The sequence below is a fragment of the Bison bison genome, unplaced genomic scaffold, assembly GCF_000754665.1.
Source record: "Bison bison bison isolate TAMUID 2011002044 unplaced genomic scaffold, Bison_UMD1.0 scf7180017864089, whole genome shotgun sequence".
Classification (NCBI taxonomy): Eukaryota; Metazoa; Chordata; class Mammalia; order Artiodactyla; family Bovidae; genus Bison; species Bison bison.
Genome location: NW_011494661.1, coordinates 111,782 through 119,189, shown reverse-complemented (window position 1 = coordinate 119,189; position 7,408 = coordinate 111,782). Strand labels below are relative to the sequence as shown.

At 41.2% G+C, this 7,408-nt stretch overlaps 1 protein-coding gene across 2 annotated transcripts in view; it reads left to right on the top strand.

Moving 5' to 3' along the window:
* The window catches only part of ATL3 (atlastin GTPase 3), a 41,865-nt gene that overhangs the window by 739 nt on the left and 33,718 nt on the right, over positions 1-7,408 (top strand). The gene's annotated exons all lie outside the window — the stretch shown is intronic.

Genomic DNA, 7,408 nt, shown 5'->3' with positions numbered 1-7,408 from the left:
GGTGGTCCCGGGGCGTCGTTCCGAGGCTTCGCCCCGCCGGCCCCGCCCTGGCAGAGCTGTGCGCTCTTGGCTGCGGTCCCCTTCCTGCCTGGGCGCTTCGCACACTCGCGGGCCGATTGGCTCTGGCCTTGTCAACGGGCCCAGGGAGCTGAGAAAATATTACAGATGCCGTATTCAACCTTTCAAAAAGCTGTGGAGGGCTGCGAAGTGTCTTTGAGTTGGAGACTTTATTTTTATCCTAACGACCTTGAGTTACAAGAAGTATTAGGAAGACTGATTTTCAACCCCCACTTATCTCCCTAAAGGAGATAATAGAATGTGGCCTAAACTGATTTTTAAGAAGTTCTTTTAGTACGTGTGGTACAATACGTTCTTTTGCTTTCTTGAAGACATAAAGAATAGTGAGTGAAAGTATTAAAAACAAATGGTCACCATAAATTCGTGGGTTTTATTTCATCTGTCATTTTACCTGAGTTTTTTTTTTTGTTTGCTGCGTGTTCTGTTGAAAAGGCCAAACGTTTTTTTGCGAAATCTAAAGGCAACAACAGAACATTGAAGACTCTTCAATAAATCCCAGCCCTGAAATTTGAACACGAAGTTGGGTAGAATGTTTTGGGAAGGAGAGAAAAGAACTAACGGACCAAAAACGTGGTTTCACATTCTGGCTGGCTTTTGGGGAATCAAAACCTACGTAGTTTTAAGTTTTAAGCCAAGATACGTAGTCAGCATTGCAGTGTTGAGTTTCAAATGAGTGCTTTTTTTTCAGTCCCCACAGAAATCTCTCTTGCTGCTTTAACACCTGTCAAGGAAACGCTTAACTGAAGATCTCTACCAAATGAGGCATTAGGTTCGCAGCGCAGGTTGTTTTATTAGCTATTGTTTACTGTCTTACTGGAGTCATAAAGTTAAGAAAAGTAGTAGTAGAGAAGAAATGTGATGATGTGAGCTAGCATAATTGTTTTAGTTTTCACTAAACAGGGCTTGTTCAGTCGCTCAGTTGTGTCCCATCCTTTGAGACCCCATAGATTGCAGCACACCAGGCTTCCCTGTTTAGAATAGGCTTTTGTAGAATTGGTTTTCTAAGATGTAGCACATGCATTTTTTCATTTTCATGATTCCTAAGTCATAAAAGATATACTCACTAATTATTTAAAATGAAATAATGGAGACTTGTAAGAAGAAATGTAATGTCTTCTCTGCCTCCCCAGTTCCTCAGTGGTAGCCATTACTCACAGTTTGGTCATATAGTCTAATATTTCTTTGAAATATTAGGGCACCCTAGGGCGTGTGAACTTGTTTGAGAATTGGTTTAAAATTTACCTCTCATGACTAGGCATGCCTTTAAAATTTCTGTGGCCTTGTGTTTCATATTGAGAAATTGTTTAAACAACACAACTATAGTTTAAAGTTAGTCTGAATTTTAAAACATTTTCCTGACTTTGAGATTCTAAGAGCATATTCTCTAAAAAATATCAAGGGGGAAACATGATGGGAAAGCTTTTAGTTAAAAGGAAAAAATAAGTCTTTTAGTTGCTGTAGAGCTGTGGTTCCCAGCTCTGCAGGGACTTTAGAATAATGGGGTTTTTAAAACCTGCCAATGCTTGGAGCTAACTCACAGATTCCGATTTAACTCATTGAGGGGCCAGGCACTAGTGAAAAAGCTCCTAAAACCCAGGCAATTTAATTTTTATATTAATCAAATTTCCCTATAGGTGGTTGCTTAATTTGAATTGATTTATTGCATTATAGGAAGTATGATTTGTAATGTCAGTATTTTTGTATTGAGTTGGTACTCTTCTGGGCTTCCCCAATGGCTTGGCGGGTAAAGAATCCACCTGCAATGCAGGAGACAGGAGACGGGTTCCATCCCTGAGCTGGGAAGATTCTCTGGAGGAGGAAATGGCAACCTACTCCAATATTCTTGCCTGAAAAATCCCATGAAAAGAAGAGCCTACAGTCCATAGGGAGGCTAAAGTATATTACAAATTAGAAAGTAGATTTTACAGACAGAGTAGGTGAAAAAGAGAAGTAGATTAATTCTTTATGTTTTGAAATGATGAGGAATCCAAATCAAATATTGCCAGTTAAGAAAGTCTTATTCAAATGGAATACAGATAATTAAAACCTTCAGCTAACCAGGTTGATTTTGGTGGTGGTCTTATTTTTAGGGTAAAGTCAAATAAGGTGAATATTGAATTCTTTCTGTTAAAAAGATTTTTTTCTCGTTTTTAGATTCAGTCTCTGCATTTCTGACATAATTTATTTTCATAAGTCCATGAAGCACTGCAAAATTCTTAATTGACTAAGAAAAAGTGCTTTTGTTCAGCATTGTGTGCGCTAAGCATTCTGTGGAGGCTTCCCTCATAGCTCAGTAGGTAAAGAATCTGCCTGCAATGCAGGAGACCTGGGTTCCATTCCTGGATTGGGAAGATCCCCTGGAGAGGGAAATGGCAACCCACTCCAGTATTCTTGCCAAGAGAATTCCATGGACAGAGGAGCCCAGCAGGCTACAGTCCATGGACTTGTAAGAGTTGGACATGACTTAGTGACCAAACCACTACCTGTGCTAAAATACAAAAATTTTCTACGACAGATGAAAATAATCTTCCTCGTAAACCTTTTAATTAATTAGAATGTAAATTTCCCCTAGTATTCTATTGAGTTGTGTTTAAATAGTATTTTCATGGAAACAACCTTAGAAATATATGTGTCTCTACCAATATACTACCTTGAGACAAAAGGCACTCCCACCATCAGCAAAAAGGAGCCACACCCAGCAGTTCTAGAGTTGGCTGAGAGTTTCCATGTACCTTTGTATATGATGATGTGTTTTCTTTGGCGTTCTCTGTGAACTGGGAACTTTAAAAGACTGCCAGCAAAAACAAGGCATGAAAATGGTATGCTTCTGTTTTTGGGTGTGTTGCTTTTGCTCTTTAGAAAATGTGGTATTTCAAAAGGAGAATGGAAAACTCAGGTCATAACTTTACCCTGAGTCATGCACACTGCTCAGTGAACTCTTTCTTTAAGTATAGTTAGGATTTGCTTTTCAGAACTCTCTGGACAGTAAGGATGAGAACTGAGGCTTGCTCTGCCCCAATGGTTTTCAACCCAGGGTGGTTTTGCCTGGTTGGGACACTTGGCAATGCCTGGAGACATGTATGGGTCTCCCAGTCAAGAGGGAGCGCGATTGATACCTGGTGAGAAGAGGTGAGAGATGCTGCTGAATATCCTAAAGTGGGATAGTTCCCCATAACAGAGCTATTCACCCACAATACCAGTGGTGCTGAGGCTGAGAAACCCTGGTCTAAACCGTTCAATTGATCTACTAACTTCTGTCTGAATTCCCTGAAATAGCAATTGTGATTGCTTCCAAATAACTGGTTTCGTTGAGTTTATCAATGTTTTCAAATATTTGAGGAGCATTTAAACTTCTTTCCCCCATAATGCTTTTTCTGATAGAACTTGTTTCTTAAGATGTATGTTTTCCGTAGGGTCAGAAAGGCCACTTACAATTCAGTTGTCTCATCTGCATTTATTCAGCCTGTGCTGCTACGTTGTTTTTTTCTGCCCTTTAAAAATTCAGAAATCTGGAAAGAATTAGTGTTGTAATTTGCATAGTCTCTACAAATCTTTCCTAATAATAGTTAATTTCACTTGTTAGTCTTTCGGCCATTCTGTATGTGAAGTTGTTTTGGTGAAGTTGTTCAGTTGCTAAGTTGTGTTCGACTCTTTGCAACCCCACGGACTGCGGCATGCCAGGCTTCCCTGTCCTTCACCATTTCCTGGAGTTTTCTCAAACTCACGTCCACTGAGTCCAGTTATACATCGATTAAATAAGCATATTTAAACCTAGTGATTAATCTGGATTAAGATGTGTATTAAAAAGGAGAGGCTAAGTCAGTGTTTTAAAAGTACTTAGAAAAAACTTCCATGTCAATTATTGGAATCCTTTATAATTACCAAATATTTTCAATATTTCTACATACTTTGAAATGATGACTGATACAGTATTACTTTGAGCTATTTACAGCACTAATAATTGGCAGTATAATAGTTTTACCACTCACCTTTTTTTTTAAGGTAGGTTTTAAGTTCACTAAACTTCAGTTTTTCCTAAGCGTAGGTTTATAAGTTTACTTAAATGTAAACGGATGGTCTGGGAACTGGGATCTCACAAGCTCTGTGGTGTGTCCCCCCCAAAAAAGTGTATACTGAGGATAGGTATGACCGGTCAGGCCATATCTTTTGTATAAAATGTCACATCTGTTGTTCATGAACTCTTCATATACTAAACAAATATTAATTGTTCATATAAGTGAGTGTTACTCAGAAAATGTCAACTTAGAAAATAATTACTTTGCTAAGGGAGAAGGCATATAAGGTTACCACTTAAAGGTTTTTCTAGCACCATCCCTGGAGGTTAGATCTCCAGTATGATTCCTGAGAAATGGGAGTAATTTCACTGCAAATAGGGTGTCTCTTTCCCTTAAAAAAAACCTCAAGTCTTTTGTGGAGTCCTTGCTGTGCAAGTTGCTTTTTTTATCATGAATTTTGGTCTGTTCTTTAGCCAGGCCTATACAGTTTAAGTTAAACCAAAGCATGAATAGGTTCCGTAACAAGTTTGGCCAATTTAGATATTCAGGAAATTTTTGGTTGTGCAACTGGCATTGAATTTTAGAGCTGGAAAATGGCTTTATCTAACTGCCTAATTTTGTAGAAGAAACTGAGACATAGGTAAGTAAAATGATTTACTCATGCTGTTAACAGTTAGTACGAAACTGGGCCCTGAAGTCTGGGCTTCCCTGATTGTTAGGGAAGGCCTCTCTCCTCTACATACTCTTTCACTTGCATAACAATCTTTGCCAAACCAGGAGCTGAAGTTACAGAAGGAAGAAATGATAGGGTTTGGTGGTACATTGCATATGAGGCAGGAAAGATGTGGAGGCTGAAAGGCAGAGATTTGAGAGTGGAGTAGCTGGCAGGATTCACTTTGATGATACTAAATGACTAGTGATACTATATGCAGAGGTTTAATCTTGCCTCATTTTACTGTTGAGATTGAAGGCTGGACATGCCCAGAATCACACAGGTTGTTAGTGGGAGAACTGGAACAGGAACTTGTCCTCTGACTCTTCTACCCATTTATTTCTGTGTAATACTCCACCGAGACTGCGAGAGTAGGCTGATGGTGGAATATCCAGGTGAATGTATGCCGTAGGCAGTTGCACACTTGGACCCAAGTGCAGGTTAGAAGTTAATGCAGTTGCATCACCAAAATAGAGGGTGCAGTGAAATTAATTAATTAATGGGCTTCCCTTGTGGCTCACCTGGTAAAGAATCCACCTGCAATGCAGGAGACCTGGGTTCGATCCCTGGGTTGGGAAGATCCCCTGAAGAAGGGAAAGACTAACCACTCCAGTATTCTGGCCTGGAGAATTCCATGGACTGTGTAGTCCATGGGGTTGCAAAGAGTCAGACACGACTGAGCGAGTTTCAGTGAAATTAATGAGCAGAGAGCTCAATCAGGGAGAGGATGAGATCTGTACAAGGCTAAAGCAGGGCACTGGTGGGCATCACAGGCTGAAAAGAGGTTGATAAAGAGGCTGGAAGGGAAGGAGGAGTGGGCATTGTTGTAGAGTCCAAAGGTTTTAAGAAGTGTTAGAAGTCGTGGGCCATTGTGTTTTATCACAGGTGTAGGGTTGAATGAGAATCAAGAAAGGCCTATTGCATTTGGCAGGTGAGGTCACTGATGAACTAGATAATGGTTTCAACAGACTGAGAGGAAAGTCAGATGGCAAGGTGATGAGAAGGGAATGGGTAGATGAGTGCATGAAGACAGACTTGAAGGAGGCTGACAGTGACAGAAAGGAGACTGGGAGGAGGAAGGGAAGAAACTGACTTTACCGCAGTTCTTTACGTGTACTGTTAGGTTCAGTGTTCATGATACTAGAAGCTATTATTCTATGGTATTTACGGGGTCTGAACGTGACAGTTTCCTTACTCCCCAGGAGCTCATTACAATATACAGTTGTAATGAGTGGAATAATCAGTGAAGGTCGCTCAGTGGTGTCCGACCCTTTGCCACCCCATGGGCTATATATAGTCCATGGAATTCTCCAGGCCAGAATACTGGAATGGGCAGCCTTTCCCTTCTCCAGGGGGATCTTCCTGACCCAGGGATCGAACCCGGGTCTCCCAAATTGCAGGTAGATTCTTTACCAGCTGAGCTACAAGGGAAGCCCCAAGTAGAATAATAGTATGTGCTAGTATTCTTTTTTTAATTAATTTATTTTAAATTGAAGGATAATAGGTTTGCAATAGTGTGTTGGTTTCTGCCATACATCAGCAGGAATCAGCCATAGGTATACATATGTGCCCTCCCTCTTCAACCTACTCCACCACCTCCCAATAGTATTTACTGGTAGGGGAAATAGGAAAACAGGTTCATTTGATTGAGTCCATAATATGTGTCATGGGCTTCACAGGTGGCTCAGTGTTAAAGAATTGACCTGCTAATGCAGGAGCCACAGGAGACCTGGTTTTGATCCCTGGGTTGGGAAGATCCCCTGGAGAAGGAAATGGCAACCCACTCCAGTATTCTTACCTGGGAAATCCCATGGACAGAGAGAGGAGCCTGGCAGGCTACTGTTCGTGGGGTTGCAAAGAGTCGAATGTGACTGAGCACGCTCGGAGTTTGTGTCAGACACTGTTGCTTTGAGATGGTATTAGTTTTATAAATAAATGGAACTACAAATGGTTGGATGTTTACCCACAGTCACATTGTGACTAAGAGGTGGGGTTTACTTGTTTATTATGCAAATGTTTCCTGGATGTCTCGTCTCTGTGGGCACTGTTCTGGTTCTTGGGGGACAGAGCATTGAACAAAAGAGACAAAATTCTCTGTCCTCATAGATCTTACATTCTGGAGGTGAGAGAGTAAGGATTCAAGCCCTGTGGACTGAGGACTGGGTGGGTCAGGCCTGAGGGAGGGTGCAGGTGAGTGATAAAGGATGAGCAAGTGTTTGCTGGAGTCAAGCGGAAGGCACATTTCAGGCCGTGGAAACAAATAGATGAATAGGCTGTATGTTTGAAATTTTGAAATTAGAATAGCACTTGGATCCTAACTTTCTCCTAGGAGCAGTATAAATTTACCTGGGAAGATGAGGAGAATAAAGAATTAGAGAAACTAAGGCAACAGGGTGGAGAAGACAATGGCACCCCACTCCAGTACTCTTGCCTGGAGAATCCCATGGATGGAGGAACCTGGTAGGCTGTAGTCCATGGGGTCGCTAAGAGTCGGACACGACTGAGCGACTTCACTTTGACTTTTCACTTTCATGCATTGGAGAAGGAAATGGCAACCCACTCTAGTGTTCTTCCTGGAGAATCCCAGGGATGGGGGAACCTG